Consider the following 22,437-nt stretch of genomic DNA (forward strand, 5'->3'; position numbering starts at 1 on the left):
CAGAAAACATACAATCAAAAAAATGTGCAAAAACACCTGGCAATAATCACACCGTTTATCTAGTCTCCCTAGAGAAATTCCTTGGTAAACACACATCCAAGGAGCCCACATCCCTGGAACCTTGGAGAGTGACCTGAGAGGGGAGTTTACTACTCCTGCTAAAGCCACATTTCGCTTTGATGATCGACGACCGCATGCGGATGGGGTCTGAGGAATTAGACAGGGGGGGCCAGAGACCAGCCGTTTCGGTCCCTTTACAGTCGGATTCGCAATTCCCCGGGTGGCTCTCCCTGTGTGTTCCTCTTCCCTGGCCCTCTAGCTCAGGGTGCTTCTGTCGCCCTTATCTCTGGCTGCCTAGGGCCTGGGTCCCAGCAGAACCTAAAAGAAGAGGGGGCATTTCCAGAGTACACAGACGCACCACCCCACGCCGCAAACACCGCCCCAAATCCTAGAAACTTTCCCTCGCTGACATATATATCAAAGGAGGAAAACCACTAAGACCCTCAGTCTCCGTTCTGAGGCCAGAAGAAAACTCCTCCCGCCCCCCGGCACTTCTACCCGAGAGCTGGCGGTCAAGTTCTCTGCAACAGCGAGGGACGTCAGACTTCAAGCCCGCGCCTGTATCTCAGGCTGGTATAAACAGGATGTCAGCGTCCCAGGCTTGTTTATGAAAACTTGGTGTGCGCTCTGGGGGAGGGGGCGGCGAGCCTTAACCTTTCCCCTCCCCGCCTTGGGCCCCCGCCCCGCGACCTCCCCGCCACCCGCCGATTCCGCTCGGCTGGAAATCCCCCGCCCGCACTCGCACGTCCGCACCCCACTCGGGCCCCCCAGTCCAGCGCCGCGCTCGCGGAGCCCTCCCGGGTGCCCGACGCGCAAGGACCAAGAGCGGCGGCCGCGTCTCCAGCCAGCGCCGGGATCCGCGACCCTCGCCCTGTCGCCGGCAGCCGCAGAAGGCTTCTCCACCTCCCCTCCGTGACACTCACCACTTCCGTGTGCGCCTGAGCCCGGGCGGCGCGGGTCCCGATCGGGAGGCCTGCTCGCTCAGCGGCCAGCCCCTCAGGGCCCCGGCGTGCGCGCGCCCGGGGCGGAGGAAGGGGCGCAGGGTGGGCGACTGAGGCTGGGGCGCAGGCCCGCGCTGTCTGCGGCTCCTGGCTACTCCGAGGCCGCGGCGGCCTGCGCTCGGCGACGCACCCGCCTCCCACCCCGCGACCGGCTCCGCCTCTTACTGATGTCAGCAGCCCCGGAACGGGGGGGCGGGGGCCGCGGTAGCACCGCCAATGCGCAGGACCCGGCGCTGACAGCCTTCCCGCCCCGCCCCCATCCGGCTTCGCTCGCGCCCCAACCCCTAGCTCGAGGGTTTTTACCTCGTCTTCTAGAAACACTAATCTAGAGATGAGAGGTCCGCCAGCGCGGAATGTGAAATCGTCAGGTTTGGGCCATAGGTGGACCACTCCCAAGTCCACATCTTTGTACCCTGCGATGCCCCTCATCACAACCGAGTAAGAGGTAAGCTGGTGGAGCACATGACTAACAGGAACTTAAGAAATAAATCTTCCAACGTTGACAAGTTACTTCAGATCCAACCTGTTCCGTATTTAGAGTTCTTTTAAATTAAAAAAAAAAAAAAAGAAACAAACTTAAATGTAATAGTAATAAGAACTGATATTTACTGATATTTAATGTGTCCAGCACTTTTCATTTTTTACTCATAATCCCTCCAAGTAGGGGTTATCCTCATTTTATCCATGAGGAAACACACTGAGATTTAAGTGTCTTAATCAAGGTCACACTATGGGTAGGATTCAAACCCCATAGGCAGTCTATGGCCAAATCCTGACCATCTTACTTCCTAAATCTCTCTTCAGTCCATTAGCTTCTCCAAGTGTTTCAGTGATGTGATTGGAGCTGCCACAATCTCTCACCTGAAGGGCCACAAAACATCTCTTAAATGGTCACTCTGCATTCACTCCAATCTCCAATCAGTTCTCCACAGAGAGCTTTCAAAAGTTCAAATCTTTACCTCACTCCCAAGCTTAAAACACTCCAGAGCCTTCCCTCTGAAAATCCTCCTAGACCATGCATGGGCAGGCTTTTGCAGCTCAGGTCACCATGAACGGAGCCTGCCCCACTTCCTCTGAATCCACTACGCTGATAACTTGGGGTGGGGGTAGGGGTGGGGAGATGACTGCAACTTATCTCATACTGAGCAAGAAGTGCTGGGTGTGGTACTGGTGAGTGAAAAGGTCATTCAAATCTAGAGTCCTGGATTTTAGGCCTGGCTCCCACCATGAACCAACCACTTTTGGTACCCTAAACAATTTGCAGTTTACTCATAAAAGTCGTGGGGCAGACTAACGGATCTCCAACATGCCTTCCAAACGGAGAAAGAAGAGCTACTAGAGAAAAGAGAATCAAGCAGGAAGGGCTGTGGCCCAGCTGTCTACAACATGTGTGTTTGTGAGCATGTCTTACCTCACCTGGCACTCAGACTGTTTACATCATTTACTTCTCCTGGTAAACTGGAACAATACCTTATAGGGATTATGCTGAAGATGAACTAAGATAATGCAGCCCTGGCACATGTGGTGAGATTGGTAAATTATCATGATTTTTATTGAGCTGGGCCTTAATTAAAGAACAGGTGGGAGTGACATGAATGGAGACAAAACATGAACCACATTTTAGGTAAGGTGAAGGGTAAAGAAAATGGAAATTCAGGACGGCAGCAATAACCCCATTGTCCCCAAGACTAAATCTGACCGCTTTGCAGGGCTAAGGAGACAATAAGGAGAGACAGCCTTGGTTGAGATGGCCTTAGATCCATTCCCCTGTACCGGGCATTGCTCTAAGTGCTGAGGATTCTGAGAAAAAAACACCCAGTTCCTGACCTCTGGATGCTCACAGTGGAGTGGGGGAGACAGACAAGCAACAATTCAATGCGATTCATTCTCTTCTAAAAGTGATCACAGAAGAGAATCACCCAACCTAGCCTGAGGAAATCAAGAAAAGAATCTACAAGCATCAGATAAGTCATAGGAGCCAGGGAATTGATGTCATATTCAGACAGTAGAAGTATATGCTGTGTGGCTGGGGAATAAGAAAAGATGAGCCTTATGCAAAAATGTTTGGCTAAAAGAAATAGTGTGTTTTTGAGTTATTTAAGCAGGTTTTTATCTTAGAAGAATCACTTGAAGGCAGGGTTTCTCAACCTCAGCACTACTGACATTTGGGGCAGGAAAACTCTTTTTTATGGAGGCTATCCTGTCCACTGTAGGATGTTTAGCAGCATACATAGCATGGCATCTCTGTCCTCTATTCCTCTACCAGATGCCAGTAGCAATCCCCCTTAACTCCTCCTCCACCCCCTCTAAATTCCAACCCTACTCCTGGCCCAATTGTAACAACCAAAAATGTCTTCAGACATTGCCAAATGTCCCCTGGGGGGACAAAAATCACCCCACTGAGGACCACTAATCTAGGGATAATGCAGAAAATGGATCAGAGGGCAAGGAGAGTAATCACATAGCACTGCAGAGTTGCAGGCTCTGCAGGCTGCAACTGATGAGAACATATCTAAGGCAGTGGACGAGGGAGGGATACCAGTAAGATGTCAAAAACCTGAAGGGACAGCATAGACAGTACGTGGTACCTGATTACATGTGGGTGCTGAGGCAGAGGGAGGAATCTCACATGACTCCCAAATTGTCTGAATTAGTTGACAAGTTAACCAGGAACGCCACCAACTGAATTGGTTGAAGAATTCAATTTTATCTTTGAGAATAGAAAAAAAAATTAAAATCACTCTATAGGGAACATACATGGTGGTGGGGTGGGAGAGAGGCAGGGAGGGAGGGAGTGTAAAAGGAGAAATATACATATTTCCTTCTAATGTGTAACATGTAGCGTGAAACCAGCAAACCTGCTACAAATATTGATCGGAATTAAAGTAAACCAAATGTAATGGTGTAGAAGCTTCTTACTAGGAAATTGTCAAAAAAATAATAATAAACCCCCTCCCAACCAGCAATCATACACACTTGAGTTTCATACATAAATCTTCGAGCATTTGCTCACCAGTCTATTTCTCTGCAAAAGTTAGATTGCAGTGGGAAAAAGATTCAGTGAGGTTCGCCTTTAAAAGGTTCTACTGAACAAAACAAAACTAAAGTAACATTGTACACATCATGAAGTGCAACTCAAAGAGTTGGAAACTAGAACTATAAAGTCACCTGTAATCTTGTAACCCTAACATAAACATGCTTACCATATTATTTATTTTCTTCCAGTTATTTTTTCACTATGCATATTTTACTAGAAATATAAATCATGGTATACATGTAATTTTGTAAATTGCTCCTTAAAGTTAATTTATATGCATTTTCCATGTTACTACAAAAGTCTTCACAAATATTGAATTTCTTCATGCAAATAACAATAATTAAATATTTAATATTTAGATAATTACTTTAGGAGAGTTCACAGAAGTCAAATTGAGTCAAATGGACTGCACATTTTTAGATTCTAGATTCATGGATTCATAAAGAGGGGTCACAGCCCCTCTGTTTTAGATTTACGTAGTGCCTTTGTTGGCTACATGTTCGCCCCTTGGGATACCATGAGTTATGAACCCTGTTACTATTCCTGCAGATCAGGTCCCCTTTGCTGCACCTCTGACCCCATGGGTTATCACGGTCATTGTGGCCACTTGGCTTCCAGTAGCTGAGCACTTGCAATTGGTCTCTACTACCTGGGAGGAGCCCCAACATGTCCATAGCTATTCAGGAGCCCAGCTCTGAACTACTCTCCAACTTTGAGGCCCGGCCTTCAGAGGTGGTCTGCATTTCTTGGTGATAACTGGCACTGCTTCCTCTCTGGAGAGCAGTCTTAATGGTCTTGGTGAATGGTGTGTCCCGTGGGCCTCCCAAGAAACGTAATCCTCTGGTGGGTCTTCGGGCCTTCCGTAATATTTCCATTCTAGCATGTCCCTTTCCTCAACTGCTTAATCCTTCCTCTGCCTCAGCCAGGGCAACTCGGGCTTCTCCATTTCACTCAGGTTTGGCCATCATGTTTTCCAGGCTTCCAACAGCCATCCCATAGTGAGTTTGCCTCATCCTCTAAGGTCCTTGCTGGAATGGTAAATCTTGTGTCTTGAAAGAGGATCCTTAGGTCTGAGCTCCAGAAATAGTTACGCTTCTCTTGAGCAAGGTTACTTATCACTTGTGTAACTGATTCTGTTTCTCCCTTTAATGGGTAGGAAGCTCAGAGTACAATTTTAGTCAGATATGTATTATATATAGGAACTCAGAACATGTGCTTTAGGTACTATCCTCACAACAGCTTCATCTTTTCTTATACTTATTTCCACTTCCCATGGACCCTTCAGTTGCATTTATTCAATACACTGGCTGCCCAGCATCGTGAAGTATATATATATTATCTCATTTAATTTTGGCTTCCCCTATTGTGGGATCTTGGACAAAACACCAAATTTCTATAAGCTTAGATTTCTTCAAATGTGAGAACAGTCATAATGACTACTGTATAGGATCATTATGAGGATTAATAATGATAGTTAATATCATTAGTTATTAGAAAACAAATGTTTTTGCCAAAAATATCAAAATATCTGATATACAAGATGTCAATATACTAATTTTTGAAAAGATAAAAATCAGTTTATTACAAAAACACTCAATATACAGAGCAGAATAAGGATTACTAATCTTATTTCTTATGACTTTAATCTAATTGAAGGTTTTTGTGGTTCCTGTAATTAATAGCACTATAACAATCAATAAAGCTAAGTTATAATAAATGTCCGTAGAAGGGCTCATTTATGTTTATACACACATATATGTGTATGTACTCATATATACATATACACATATGAGTATACACATGAGGTACGATCAAACAATACAGTGAATGTTTAAATAAAAAGAATTTATTACAGTAAAAGACACATTGCCATTAATCCCCCCTCAAATTACTCCCCCTCGCTTCGAACACACTTATCCCATCGTACTTGCCACTTTCTGAAGCAGTTCTGGAAATCGTCTTTTGTGAGTGTCTTTAGTTGCACTGTCGTGGTTGCCTCGATGTCCTGAATCATTTTGACTTTGGAGAAGAGCCAGAAGTCGCTAAAACTAGTGAATGAGGTGGATGAGGACACGCCATAATGCTTTTTTTTACAGTAATGTTTTTATTTGACATAAATTGCCATACCAGAAGTGATGTGTGACACAGAACATTACTATGATGTAGGATAAAGTAAAGACACTCATGAAAGAGGACTTCCAGAACTGCTTCAGAAAGTGGCAAGAACGATGGGGTAAGTGTATTCGAAGTGAGGGGGGGTATTTTGAGGGGGGTTAATGACATTGTGTCTTTTACTGTAATAAATTATTTTTTACTTAAACATTCATTGTATTGTTTGATCACACCTCATACACACAAACACACATACACACACAGGATAAATGAGATGATGGCCTCCACAGAAGGCAATCAGGGAGCCCAAGGATACTTTACTTCAAAATCTGTTCAGTTTTACGGGACTATCAGACTCGTTTGGATTGGCTTACTAGCTATAATAGCAAGGTTTATTCTACTCCAGGGACTTAGTATACTGCATTAATAATGAAAACACTTTGTGAAATGCTATTCTGAAAAACAAGCTTAGTGCCTTGGAGAGACCACTGGACCAAGAAGCAAGAAACCTGAATGCTAGGGGAGCTCTGCAACATACTGAAGAAACACAAGGCAGTCTGTTTAATCTCTCTGCGCTCACGTTTCTCCTGGGTTAGATCACATGATTTTATGACACCTGTCAGCATCAAAATTCTGTACATTTTATTCCTTAAACTTGTACTAACCATGTAAAAGTTATTAGCCAAGAAATCATATTTACTTTGAAGTAAAAAACCTAGATTACCTTCCCTAAAGCAATAGGAAAATAAATGATAGCTGAACAAGAATTAGATTTGATTTCTTCCCAAGTTCTAATTTTCTCTTTTTCTGGTAGGAGAGTGATATCTAGGAATCATATATTCTCAGAGGGCTATGGAGCCCAACAATTCAATTCAATTCAACAAGTATTTATTCAGTACGAGCATGAGCCCAGCATACACTAAGTTCTCAAGTTTCTGAGACAATGATACAGGACACATATGATCAGTAACTATCAACTGAACCATTATGTGTATTGGCTACTATACTAGTCCCTTAGCAAGGATGACCACTCTTGTAGGACTCGGGGATTGTAGTGCATAGTGAAAAGGCAAGACATCCATTTGAAAAACAAATGATCAAGTGTTAAATGGCTGATACAGCCAGGAAATATCATTAGATTGCAGAGTCAGCAAACATCAGGTAGATTTTCTGGAGGATAAGATGTGAGCTGGGCCTTGAAGGATACTAAAAACAAAAAGGTAAGAAAAGTGTTGAGCCTATTTAGTTGGTATTTACATCCTTCCCAGAATTGTTACTATTAGGTTTATTTTATGTGTGAAATATGTTTGTGTTGTTTTCACTCAATTTTAGGTACCATGACAGCAGAAACCATGTATAACATTTATATTTGATTCAGCGCAACAGATATTTACAGAGTGCCTACTATATGTCAGGCATTGCACTGGGTAAGCTTTGGAATGGAGAGAAAGGTAAAGAAGGAAAGAGAAAGGAATTGGATGTATAACTCAAAAGTCAGCCGAGGCCCCTTTGCCTCTCAAAGATCTGGGTCAACTTGGTTTGAACCCCCAACACTGTACCTGGCCTGTGGAAGGATATAGCCCTTTCAAGAGCTAGGTAACTTCTAGAGGGACACTTTCACCTCTTCACATCTAATCTGTTCTGTACAATGTTGAAATGAAACTGCCCCTCCCTGGTTTTCCCATCAAAGGCATCCACACGAAGCTGCCCAGATTTGGTAGCAGTTGCTGGAGATGTAGGTATTTGATGGAAGGAATCACAGCTCTGCTGCATTGCTAGCTGCTCTCTCCCTTTTCCCTCTGCCTTATCCTTTCTCTTTCCTTCACACTCTCCATCTCAAATTGCCCACAAGAATTCCAAATTCTCCCTGTGGTACGCACAGCAGTTGCCCCTCCTCTAATCTCTAAGTCCTCAGGTCTCCACTTTCTGCCTCAAGCAGATTCTAATATAGGTACCTAATTTTCCAAACCTGGATGCTTCTATCCCCAAGAGGAATTCTGGTGCCAGCTATGCAGAGATGGTGACCTTTTCTCCACCTTGTTACAAAGAGGTAAGTGCACTGGTGACACCTAAGAGAAACCCGAAGTGCTATGGATGGACAGAAGACGGAGAGAGTATGGGAAATGGGTCATGGAGGGTTACTTGGCCCCTGCAAAGTGGTCTCTTTCTGTCTTCCAAATTCACACAACTTTTATTACCTACATCACTCCTTGGAAACTTGTCCTCTATTGCCTTCTATTGCTATTTCTCTTTCCATCTGTCCAGGTGTTTTTTTCTCCCTCACCAGATTTTTCACAGCTCCAACAGAGCAGCTCTTCTCCTTCCTCCCAGAACTCTCATGGGTAATGGGCCTCACTGATTGGCTTGTTGAGTCCTAACCTGCAGGACCTATATCATGTGCCTAACTTCACAATACCACCCCTCAATTTCCCCCCAAAATGTCACATGGCAAGAGTTGGTTGTAACTGAAATAAATTCAAATACCTCTAAGGATGTATTGAGTATTTCACCAATTGTTTGAGATGGCTGGAGACGCCCACTCATGTTACACCAAGGAGGAGATGGAAAGGACTGATATGTACTGAAGTTCCCCTAGGGACCAGCCATCTGCTTCAATTCTCACAATCATCGTTTCGGGTAAGACTGGGTGATTTGCCAAAGGTCACACCAACCGCAGAACAGAAACTAGAATTTTAACCCAGGAACACCTGACTTCAAAGCTCCCCTTCGCTCCACGATACCACATCTCCGAAAAAATAATGCGCCTTCAGAGCACATTCAGATTCTCATTATTAAAAAGAAGGGCAGCAAAGAAGGACAGCTATTCACTAGGATAAAACTAAACAAGAGCACCCCAATAGTTAGTGTCTTGGACTAGTAGAAACAAAACTGACTCTATGAACTTGAACAAGCGGTTTCACTTTTCTGAGCTTCAGCTTATTTATTGGCACACACACAATTGTACAGAGTTGACATCAACACTAAATTTTATATATATATATATATACATACCATATATACATATATATACACACACACCTATATACTTATATATGTCTGGTACCATATATATATAAGTTAGTGTTAAGCAGTGTTAAGTGGAATTCCTGCTTCCTTTTAACTGGGTTAACGCATTACATGCTTGGGAGGCGTGTTAACTGACTCACACAAGAGCAGCTGAATGATTAACTCAGTGTCACCCACAGCAACCACAGTCCTTGGAGGGAAATTGACACTGCAGTCCACAATCTCTGAACCCTTCTCCATAGTAACTACCACTGCCTCCTAAACAAGATGTTTTCAGAGTGTTGCTATCAACCCAAGTAGCAGGTAAGAGGGTTTAGGTATGAGCACTATAAAAGGTCGGCAAGTTTTAGGGGCCTGGTTTGGGGAGATGGAAGCCCTCTTCCCGGTCCCTCAACTACACCAAGTCCTGTTTTTAAGAGCACAGGCTTGACAGTGAATCAGAGCTGCGTTTCGGCTCTGCATATTCCTACTCGTGTGACTTTGAGTTTTCAATTTCAGTTTTCTCATCTGTAAAATGGGGATGATAATATTTTGTCGTCCAAGGTTGTTGTGAAGATTGAATTAAATAATGAATTGAAAGCACTTAGTACAGTATCTGGCACATTGTAAGCCCTGAACCAGTTGGTTATTATTTTATAATTAACAGGGACCAGAGTTTTAAAGTTCTACGATGCAAGGCAATCAAAGAGCAAAGGAAAGAACAACTGCTTTGTTGCTGGAGGATCAAGTTCAATGCCGTAGTCAGGCATACAAGGTCTATCATAATCTGGCCCCAAGCCTCTGCTTTACCCTGTGGTTGCCTGCACACACTCTGAAGAAAACCTCCTTAGCATCCCCAGGGGCAAGCAGACTTCCTCCTTTAGTTTCCCAGAGTACTTTTCATATACTTTTGTACGTTTCCTTATCACACTGAAGTCTCATTGTTGGTTTGCAATATCTGTCTCCATTCTACACTACACATCCCATGCTGTGAGTTTATGGACAGTAGGGATGATAAAGCCTCTTTGCATTTGCAGCCATAGGCACTCTGTAAGTCTCAGACGGATGGGTAACGAACATGGAAATATCACCACAGGAAATAGCAACTTGGTAATGGGGTTAGGACTAGGGTCAGGTTACGCAGTCTTTGTATGCTTCATAAATTATCCTAAGCCTGGGTCTAAGCAGAGGTGTAGAGGACATGACGTTTGCAGAATTGTTTGCCTGATGAGGGTGGATGGGCAGTTCCTGGGTGCCTTCCAGGGAAAACATGACTGGCTGGTGACTGGCGGCAGGGCCAGAGCAGGCAGAACACCTTAGCCACCAGGGAGCCAAGGCAGGATGATATCTCTAAATTTTCCTGCAGCCATCAAGGTTAATACATTAAGCAAGTAGGAGTAACAAGTCCTTGCAGATCTGGTCAATCGTCAGTAGAGCAGAGCGATCTGTGGGTAAGGACCACTCTCCCTGTGATTATGTTCACTGTAAACAATGATGGAAGATCTAGTGATAGAAAGGAGATATGAAATGTGATTTCCACAGAGGATGGACTACCTGAGAATAACATTTCAACATACCTAGATTATGAACATTACAGAACATAAGGCAATATAGAGGGAGATGATATAGCTTGACTTTTCAGGAATTATCCCATTTTCACTTTTAATCTTTTTGTTAAAGGCAACTGAAAATGATAATATTTATCAATCATGTATTATGTACATCATATTTTTTTTCAAAAAAAGTGATGTGCTGCTATACACAATAGCCAAGACATGGAAACAATCGAAATGCCCATCAGTAGATGACTGGATTAAGAAACTGTGGTACATTTATACAATGGAGTATTACGCAGCCATAAAGAAGAAAGAAATCTTACCATTTGCAACAACATGGATGGACCTAGAGAACATTATGTTAAGTGAAATAAGTCAGACAGAGAAAGACAAACACCATATGATCTCACTTATATGCGGAATCTAAAGAAAAGAATAAGTGAATGAACTAATCAGAAACAGTTTTGGAGACATAGAGGAAAAACTGAGGGTTTCTAGATGGGCAGGGGTGTGGAGATAAAGGGGAAGGTGAGGGGTTTAGAAAATAGTCGGTAACCACAAGATGGCCACGGGGTTTTGAAAATTAATTTGAGGAACGTTATCAATAATGTAAAGATTTTGTAGGGTACCCGATGGACACGTGTCCCATTTGGGAGACCACCTCAGGGATGATGTAGATGCCTGATCTCTGCACTGTACACCTGAAGCTGAACAATAATGAATGCCAACTATAATTATATATATGGTTACAGGAAGCAGAGTACAGCATTAGGAATAGAGACAGTGGAAATGTAATGGCTCTGTGCGATGTCAGAGGGATAGTGGATGGGCGGGGGGGGTTCACACAGTGTGAGGGATATAAATGATAACGTCTAAGTATTGCTTTGTCTTGTGCACCTGAAACTAATAAAATTAAAAATAAATTACTACAATACTGATTAGTACATTGTAGTCATGCCATAAAAATAAACATAGATAAATAAAATAGAACTGTGAGTTCAGAAATGAAAAAAAAAAAAAAACGTGATGTGCTGGAGTCAGCTCCCACTGGCTCATGAGAGTAGATTGTGTGCACGTCTTCTCAACTCCACGTTGGATGATTTCACACTGGTGTCTTAAAATCAGCCCTGGCAGGAGTATTTATACCATGGAAATTGGCAAACACTACATGTCAGGATTTCCCACCCCTATATCCTCTGAGAGCTGATTGTTAAACACTTACCAGCACCATTGACTTTACAATAAATGATTCTAATTAATCTTCTCAACACTCCTATTTTACAGATGGGAAACTGAAGTGTAGAGAGGTTAAATAACAAAATAACTTATTACAAACTTTTTGATGGCAAAGGCATGATTAAATTTCACACCATCTGCCTCCAAAGTTGATGAACTTAATCATGATGGAGGGACTACTTTCTAAGTCATTCTACAAGGCCAGCATCACACTGATACCAAAGGCAGATAGAGACATGAGAGAAAATTACAGGCCAATATCCCTTATAGATGCAAAGATCCTCAACAGAACATGAGCAAATCAAAGCCAACAGGATATTAAAAGGATTATACATCATGACCACATAGGATTTATCTCAGGAATGCAAGAGTGGTTCAACATAAGAAAATCAATAAGCCACATTAATAGAACAAAGTTTAAAAAAAATGATCTGAGTTATCACAGAAAAGGCATTTGACAATCTCCAACACCTTTTCATGATAAAAACACTCAGAAAATAGGAATAAAAGGTAACTTTTCCAACATGATAAAAGGCATTTATGAAAAAAACCACAGCTAACATCATACTTAATAGTAAAAGACTGAAAGCTTTCCCCCTAAAAGTAGGCACAAGACAAGGATGCTTGCTTTCACCCCTCAAAATTGAGCCATAAAACTCTAAGAAGAAAATACAGGGGTATATCTTGGTGACTTTGGATTTGGCAATGGATTCGTAGATATGATACCAAAAGCATGAGCAGCAAAAGAAAAAAAAATAGATAAATTGGATTTCATCAAAGTTAAAAACTTTTGTGCATCAAAGGACATTATTAAGAAAGTGAAGAGGAGGTGGCCCAGTTGTCTTGGCCAGGGCAGCAGCCACTACCACAGGGCCCAGCTCAGCACACTGGGCCATGTGGGGTTTTCCCCAGTCTGGTTCCTTTACAGCCTGCCCAGCATTGGGCCCCAGCCATGACCTTTGAAAGCCAGACATCGAGAACCCACTACGGCTCATTGACAAGGAAATCATCAGCCATAACACCCGGTGGTTCCACTTCGCTCTGCTGTGGTCCCATCACATTCTGGGTCCTCCGGTGGTTAGCACATCTATTGGGCTGACCCGAGGGGTCCCCTTGGGAGCAGAATTCTGTGTCAAGTGGGCCACAGTTGGTCACCTTCAAGACAAGTTCCTGTTTGTCTCTCACTCGGCCCTGCCTTCACGACTCTTTCTTCATCCCTCCCTCTGCCCTTTTCCCCCACACCTATATTACAAGGCTGAGGCTCCCAACATCTTGCTCCGCTCACCCCTCCCTGCCACAGTCTAGAAATAAACATAAATGTACAGGCAGGCCAGAGGTGCAGAGTCTAGGGACCACTCCAGCCACAGTCCCAGAACATTTGCCTGCCACCCCTCACTGTCTGCCTCACAGCCATGGCTAGGTCTCACCAGCACCTGACTCTGTGAGACAATTAACACCAAAAGTTGTGGCGGGTGGGAGCAAGGCTGCTAGAGGTAAAAGGCTGCCACCCACACCAGGGCCCAAGCAGGCCCCAGCCGACATAGAGCTTAGATCTTTCTGTAGCTGAAATGGGAAAAGGGTGCTGGCTCAGGGCCCCTCAGGCTAGCACATAGATCGGCACGTGGGCCATCCTGAAACCCTGGCATTTCCCCCTAACATACCCAAACATTCAGGCAGCCTTGGGAATTCCAAGTGTCAACTGGCACAATTGGCAGCGTGCTATCTACTACAGGGAAGGGAGTTTGGGACGGGGTAGCCAGGCTCCTGGCTGGGCCCCCCAGTCCTGTTGGCAGACCTCCATTCCCTCCTCCTGCCTTGGCCCCCAGTGCTTATCTGAGAGACATTCTCAGTGGTTTCCACATGGACTTTAGACAACAGCCGTGTTAGCCTCTTACATATGGGCTTTTTCAGAGTTATTTATAAGAAGACAAAAATTAAAGTAAGGGGCCAGCCCAGTGGCTCACACGGTTAGAACTCCATGCTCCTAACTCCGAAGGCTGCCGGTTCGATTCCCACATGGGCCAGTGGGCTCTCAACCACAAGGTTGCCAGTTTGATTCCTCGACTCCTGCAAGGGATGGTGGGCTCCGCCCCCTACAACTAGCAACAGCAACTGGACCTTGAGCTGAGCTGCGCCCTCCACAACTAAGACTGAAAAGACAACAACTTGAAGCTGAATGGCACTCTCCACAACTAAGATTGAAAGGACGACAACTTGACTTGGAAAAAAGTCCTGAAAGTACACACTGTTCTCCAATAAAGTCCTGTTCCCCTTCCCCAATAAAATCTTTAAAAAATAATTAAAGTAAAACTTTGCTAGTATTAAAAAAACAAAGCAAAAGAATGGGAGAAAATATTTGCATATCATACCTCTGGTAAGCATTTAATATCCAAAATATATAAGCACTCCTACAACTCAGCAAAAGACAGACAATCCAATTAAAAACTGAGCCAAGGATCTGAATAGATGTTTAACCCAAGAAGATATACAAATGGCCAATAAGTGCATAAAAATGCTCAACATCATTAGTCATTAGGAAATGCAACTCAGAACCACAATGACATACCAGCTCACACCTACAAAGATGGCTATTTTAAAAAAATGGAAATAACAACTGTTGGCAAGGATGTGAAGACATTGGAGCCTTCATACACTGCTGGGAATGTAAAATAGTACAGTCCCTGTGGAAAATAGTTTGGCAGTTCCTGAAAAAGTTAAACATAGAATGACCATGTGACCCAGCAATTCCACTCTTAGTGTATACACAAAAGAATTGAAAAAAGGGACTCAAACAGAGACTTGTATGCCAATGTTCATTGCAGCATAATTCACAACAGCCAAAAGGTGGAAACAATCCAAATGTCCAAAAACAAATGAAGGGTAAACAAAATGCTGTATACACATACAATAATACTGTATTCAACCATAAAAAGGAATGAAGTTCTGATACAACCTACAACGTGGGTGAACATTTAAATAAGTCAGACATAAAAAGACAAAATATATGAATACCTGAGATGTCTAGCATAGGCAAATTCATAGAGACAGAAAATAGACTAGAGTTTATCAGGGTCTGGAGGGAGGAATATATTGCTTGAAGGGTACAGAGTTTCTGTTTGGGGTGATTAAAAGGTTTTTGAAATAGACAGTGGTAGTGGTTCCACAACATTGTGAACAATTAATGCCACTAAATTTTACACCTAAAAATGGTTTAAATGGCACACTTTGTGTTCTATATATTTTACAACCACCACAACAAAAAATCCTAATTAAATTCTTGTTGTGTGTCAACCCATCACCTAATTTTTTAGCATCTGCGTGTCTTCCTCCTTTGAGCCCAGTGACCTAATGTTGCCCACTTCTTTCCCAATTGCTTGAAGCCTTTCTCCTCCCTGTTGTACATTTGGCAACAAGTTGTTGTACACTTGGCAACACCTATGGAGATGGGTGCCTCAACCAGCACCATACACTGGCCAACTGACATGAAGCTGACAGAAACTATTGGCAGAGAAAATGGGGCATTAGGGAAAAAGATATAAAATAATGTAAGTACAAAAATATGTATGTATTGTAAATATGTGTATACAATATATACATTGAATAAAAGCTCTAGAATGCACAGGTAAACCATAGCTTTAGAAAGTTGTCCAGAGTGATGAGCTTTCTTCTGGATCACCTCCCTCAATGTTTCGGGGAATAAAACTGTGGCAACTCAACCTCCTAAAGCAGATTGCCCCCCAAGTATTAGGCCACAAAAATGGGGTCTCTTTTCAAATATTTAGTACAACCCTTATCATGCTGATCCTTTAATGTCTTCTGTACTTATATTCTCTCTTGTTTTCTTTTCCTAAATTTGGCAAAATGTTTGATTGACTACTTGGCCTTTTCACAATTATCTTGAAGCTCAAGGGCATTCTTTTGTAGGCTAGGATTTTCTTTTATAAAGTGAGAGTGTGGCACATAACAGATTCCCTCTCGCTGTTCTATCCCACAGGTCTACCTATATGGCAAGGAAGAGAGGAACTCTAATTGTCCTTTTTTCTCTTTTCGCTTTGGGGGACTGCACACAATTTTGCACATTTTTTAAAAGTTATATTCTTAAAACTATTTAATATAAAATCGTATACAGTAGTGGTTAAGAGTTGGGGCACTGGTGTCCCCATATGTTCAACGTTGGTTCTGCTCCTACTGTGTGCTTAGATAAGGGTGCCTTCCACCTCTCTGAGCGCTGTTTTTTGCATCTGCAAAATGGAGAGTATACCTACCTCAGAGGATTACAGTGAGGTTTAAACGAGAGGAGATAGGAGACGTACCTAGCACAGTACCCAACACAGAGTAGGTGCTCCAAAGAGTTAGCTCTTTTGTTACCTCATTTGTTGCAGAGCATCCATGAACACCCACAGGCCACAGGCTTCTTCCATGAAATTTTCCCCAATGGACAGCCCACAGTGATTTCCCCTTTCTCTAAATTCCTGAAACAGTTCACGAAAATACAATTCATGCTGTAGCCATTTTATAGGTATACAAACTTTGGTCAAAAAAACTCTAAGTCCTTTGAGACCGGTGGCAATGTTGTACATTCTTGCCACCTTTGGAGCCTGATGAAGTCACACATGTAATGGGCCCTGAAGGGACACTTGTTAAAATGAATGGCTGAGAAGCAATTTGGGGCACTGGAAAAAGCAATGGACTTGTTGCCATAAGATGTAGGTTCTAGTCCTGGTTTTCATATATGTGAGCTTTGTGCCATTGGACAAGAAATTCAAGGCAACTCTGATAATCAGTCACGACACTGGTATAATAGGTATGCCCAACTGGAGTGGACTGCATGCTTGTGTCGTCCTTCCCCAGAGTCATATGTTGAAATCCCATCCCCAATTAGATGGCATTAGGATGTGGGGCCTTTGAGCAGTAATTAGGACATGAAGGTGGAGTCCTCAAGAATGGGATCAGTGCCCTTATGAAAGGGACCCCAGAAAGCTCTCTCATCCTCTTTCTGCCACGTAAATATACAATAAGATGATAGTCTGCAACCCAGAAGAGGGTTATCACCAGAACCCAACTATGCTGGCACTCTGATCTCAGACTTTCAGCCTCCAGAACTGTGAGAAATAAATTTAAATTGCTTATAAGCCACCCAGTCTACAGGACTTTCTTATAGCCACCCAAATTAAGACACTAACCTACTATCGGGACAGAATTACAGTAAGATTCAAATATGACACCGTACAAGTGAATGTGCTTGGTAAGTCTTAAACTACTACAAACATAACCCTACCTGGATTCCTGTACTGTCTGAAGTCTACATAAGCAATCAAATTCTCCTAGTGTTATCTTTACCATAGGATGTTGATAATGGTCCCTTTGATCCTTCCATTCTGGAACTAAAAAGGGGCACAAAAGGGAGAAATAAACCTGTTGGGTGTTAATCATTTACAATCAGGCCATTGTCCCAACCAATTAACCAATTACACCTAAAGTTAAAGCCTATTTGCAGCCTATTGCAAGGAATAGGAGATGGATAGATTTTTAATGGTAAACTCTTAAGTACACCAAGGCTTATGCTCAAAACTTCCATTAGCAATAACAAGAGGTATTCTGCTTGCTAGGCCCACGGAGAGATGAGAGTTGAATGTGAGCCATAATCTATCTATCTTGTTTAATGTCATCAGTTTCCCTATAGCCCCTTCAAACGATCAACGCCACTGAAATGCCATTAAGTGAACTAATAGCATTGATTTAGGAGAATACTGATGGTCTATTTCAATAAAGCTTTCCAACATGAGAAGCCTCTAGATATTTCAAAATCTTGATGTGCCTGTGCACATTTTTTTGTTTGTTTATGAAAGGAGAAAGACAATTACTTAATGAGAAGGTAGTAGAAGAGGATAATATACATGAATTCACCAGCCAAAATATTTCCCCTAATACTTGGATAGTTTTCCCTCATTATTATTATATAAAAATTGATTACATTTTTGAGCCTTGTGTAAATTAGAAAATATTTCACATTGCCTTTGATTTACAAGAAATGAACCAACCAAAAGAAAAGTGACATTGGGCTTTTAAAAAATTTCCTTCAACGTAATCACTGAAAGCACCCTTTAAACAGTCATGATACACAATGCTTGGTTAGAATTGTCTCATTTACTAAGTACAAATACTATTTCACCCATATTTTTAACCGAGATTCATTCCGTTATCAACTCCTGCTACAACTTCCTTTAAATACCTGATATCTGCCCATTTCCTTCTAGTGCCATCACACCCACCCTAGCTAAGGCTCTTTGGAAGCAGACCCAGATTGAGGCAGTGACTGCTTAATTGATCTTCTCTTTTTAAATCTCTTGATACTTCAATCCATCTCACATATTCTATGCTGCATAGAATGTAAAATCTTTGAGAGCACGGGCTATATCCTATATTTCCTTGTGTTGTCGATATAGCGACCATAATTCCTGAACAGAAAATCTAGACACTTATCTGGAAAGTACATTTATAAAGAAAAAAAAGCAGAAACCTGAAATTGAACTTTTCTCACCAAATCTGTGGTTATTGTTAGCTCACAAATGCATTCTAACTGAATGCATTCTGCGTTACACACACACGCGCACACACACACAATACACATGGGCTGATTGATGGGCTGATTGCTTAGGCTATTAAGAACAGAGATTGAAAACTGGCAGACTGAAGATCAAATACTGGCTCATGATAATTTTTTTGTCCAACATTTTAAAAACATTAATTTGAACTGATTGTCAACATTTAAAAGTTGCTAATTTCACATTTGTTTTTTTAAAAAAAATCAGTCTTATGAGAAACTTGAAGATCTAAAAAGACTGGGTTTTTAGAAACCAGCTCAAGCTCAAGTCCACCCAACATGGGGAAATCTAATAAAACAGAAAACCCAAAGGGGGCTGGCTACACTTTCAGTATAAGGATGAACAGGAAAGAAACCTGCTGCACTGAAAGGGACAGGAAAACTTGCCTGTCTGGACCCTGGCACTTGGTAGAGGAGTCAGAGATAGAGATAGAGGTAGAAGATAGAGATAGAAATAGAGATAATCTCCAAGGATGTGTAGATAGATAGATAGATAGATAGATAGATAGATAGATAGATAGATAGATAGATAGATACTCCCATACACATGGGTGTCCAGACCAATTCATCCTACTTTTGTAGTTAAAAATAAAAAACAAATACAAGCAAAGATATTAATTTGGTCCTGGGTATGTTGTTACCGCAGTCAATTAGTAAAAGTAAACACAAATGATCTCTAAATAAATGGAACTTCAATCTGTGCCTCAAAGAATTTCTACAGATAAATCCAAGCTCAGATTAAAATCCACAAAACACACAATAAATAAGGCACAGTGAGTAAAAGCCAGCAGTCACAGAGGACAAAAATCAGACCTACGAAATCTTCAGATATGGAATGACAAGACATAGAATATAAAATAAGAATGTTTAATATTAATTCACTCAACAAGTATTTTTTTAATACCTTCTATTTGCCAGGTAATGTTCTGAGCTGTAAGGACAAAGTAGCCAACAAAATAAATACCCTGACTCTCAAGGAGGTTCCATTTCAGGAGAGAGAGAGACAAAAAAATAAAATGTGTAGTATGGCAGGTGGCGGGGGAAAAGCTAGGAGAGAGGTAAGGAGTATTTTAGCAGAGGAATCTCATTGTCCTTTGACACATATGGGGATTATCTCTGGGTATGAGAGATGACCTGAGAGTGCTGGGCTTCTTGTATGACTGACAAAAACAGGGATGTCGGCATAATGAGATTATAATGGTTTCAAAGTCGATAGTGATGGTAAGACTATGAGCATGGGTGCAGTGAGGGAAGTAGTCTGTTCTCAAGAGTACACAGAGTCCTAGGTCTTCCTCTTCGTGCCTGACAATGTTTGTGTGAAGGGAAGGGAAGAGATATTCATTTCTGAAGTACAGGTTTCTCCGTGGATTCCTCTTTTCCTGCTGATGGAGGCCTAAAGACCAGGGGAGAGGTTTGCTTAGTTTTAAAACCTTTATTTCAAGAAAAAGCCTGAACATCTAAGCAAGAAACAAGAGCCTACGGAATTGTCTGGACAGATCTGCAATAGAACTTCTAGAAATGAAAAAAAAAAAGATCGAAATTTCAAACTCAAATTCAAAAGATTAGATACAGCTGAAAAAAAGAATTAGTGAACTGGAAGTCAGATCCTAAAATAACTATCCAAAATATCAAAGAGCGGTAGCAAGACTTAGACAACAGAATTAGAAGGTCTAATACATATGTAATCAGAATTCTCCAAGAAGATAGCAAAAATGAGGGAGAGATAACATTCAATGAGGTATTAGCTGAGAAATTTCCAGAATCACTGAATGTCATTACCTACTTGGTCACAGAAGGCATTTCTTGACCCCTTGTCTATAAGTAAAAGTTTTTATTAAACCACCTTCCCAAAATATGTATTTAATTGAATATTACTTTACAGTTTACAATGAGCTTTCACATACTAAAATCTATGCTATATGTTTTTAGACTTTTGGGGAGTCTTTGGCTTGTTTTCCTAACAGGAAACTGAAGTAATATCTAAGTATGCACCAGTGTTAAGGCCATTCTCTTTAAAGTAGAGAAGAGAAAGTTTCTCGTCACCAAACTTACTTATGATAAGTACAGCACACTCTTAGGTGTGATGGGCATATTATTTACGACCACTGAATTTGGTTGATTCTCTGCAGTTTTCATTTCAATGTTATTTTGGGGTATTTCCTTTGCAAATTTTCATTTGTTTTCTCTCCCTGGGAATGATTTTGGGGGTCCACTGAAGACAGTGCCCTTCAGTAGGGTAAGTGGGGGATCCAATTTCGTCATGACCTTGGAAGCTCTTTAAGTCACTTTCTCCATTTGCTATGTGACTAAGGTCCAGACCTTCTTAGCAGGACATAACAGGCTATTTCTTTACCTAATGTCACTGTCCTCTTTCCCAGCTCTACTCTCAGTACAAGCACACAAGACAATCCACAATTTCCCCAAATGTATGATCATATACCAGGCTCTTAGGCCACCGAGTTTCTGTATAGGAAATTCCTCTTGACCCTCCTCTTGTCTATTCTACCATTTTTATTTTTCTTTCCTTTTTTTTTTCTTTTAAGATTTTATTGGGGAAGGGGAACAGGACTTTATTGGGGAACAGTGTGTACTTCCAGGACTTTTTCTAAGTCAGGTTGTTGTCCTTTCAATCTTAGTTGTGGAGGGCACAGCTCAGCTCCAGGTCCAATTGCTGTTGTTAGTTGTAGGGGGCGCAGCCCACCATCCCTTGCAGGAGTCAAGAGTCGAACTGGCAACCTTGTGGTTGAGGCGCTCCAACCAACTGAGCCATCTGGCCACCTGGGAGCTGAGCAGCAGCTCATTGACTTCCTTCTAGTTGCGGAAGAAAGTCATGTGGGAAACGAACCCACAGCCTCGTTGCCCAGAGCTCGTGCTCTAACCAACTGAGCCACCCATCTGCCCTGTCCTACCATTTTTCAATGATCCCCACTCATGTCCTCTCACTTAAAACCTGTTGGTCTCAAGAAAGTCCACTGGTCCTTTGCAACCCTTCTCAAACAGGGCATCTAGCTACTCAAAGCTTTCTCTAACAACATCTATGGCACCTTGTACTACAAAGTATTCATCTCTGTATCCAGACATGTCTAGCTCTGAACAACAGGGTTCCTGGTTCGATTCCCACATGGGCCAGTGAGCTGCACACTCCACAACTAGATTGAAGACAACGAACTGCCACTGAGCTGCTGGAGGGGCAGGCAGATGGCTCAGTCAGTTAGAATGGGGGCTCTCACCAACAAGGTTGCCGGTTCAATTCCCACATGGGATGGTGGGTTGTGCCCCCTGCAACTAAAGATTGAAAACAGCAACTGGACTTGGAGCTGAGCTGCACCCTCCACAACTAGACTGAAGACAACTTAGAGCTGATGGGCCCCGGAGAAACACACTGTTCCCCAATATTCCCCAATTTAAAAAAAAAGTCACTGTGGGGCAATCTTTATCCCTGAACCCAGAAATAGCACTTCTAGGAAATTTACCTAGGTAAGTAACTGAAAACGTGCTCAAAGATTTAACTACAAGACTCACACTTCCTTGCTGATTCAACAGCAAAATCCTGGACACGTTAAGACCTACAATTGGGCTTTGGCTAAATAAATGCACAACAGAATACAAAATAGCAATTTAAAAACATGCATGGAAAATATTTAGTGGCATGTCATTTTATTCGAGAAAAAAAGGTTGTTCAAGGAGAAAGGCAGTGTGTTCAGCCTGATTACATATAATGCTAAACATCAAATAGTTAACAGTGATTTTCTGAGTGTGGGATTTCAATTGTTTTCCTTTTTTCTGGTTCTGAAAAAAATACAACTTTTCCACAATAGATACTAA

The 22,437-nt window shown here is 42.1% G+C and overlaps 1 protein-coding gene across 2 annotated transcripts in view; it reads right to left on the reverse strand.

Annotated features, from left to right (window-relative positions):
* Positions 1-1,226, reverse strand: part of JAK1 (Janus kinase 1) — a 123,712-nt gene extending 122,486 nt beyond the window's left edge. The window contains exon 1 of one of the 2 annotated variants that reach the window (XM_019731635.2): positions 984-1,226. The gene's annotated coding sequence lies outside the window, so the exon portion shown is untranslated. Of the gene's footprint in view, positions 1-558; positions 592-983 lie in introns of those variants that run through there. The other variant, XM_074334860.1, reaches the window with a different exon arrangement.
* Between the last annotated feature and the right edge of the window lie 21,211 nt (positions 1,227-22,437).

Source organism: Rhinolophus sinicus, linkage group LG06 (assembly GCF_036562045.2).
Source record: "Rhinolophus sinicus isolate RSC01 linkage group LG06, ASM3656204v1, whole genome shotgun sequence".
NCBI lineage: Eukaryota > Metazoa > Chordata > Mammalia > Chiroptera > Rhinolophidae > Rhinolophus > Rhinolophus sinicus.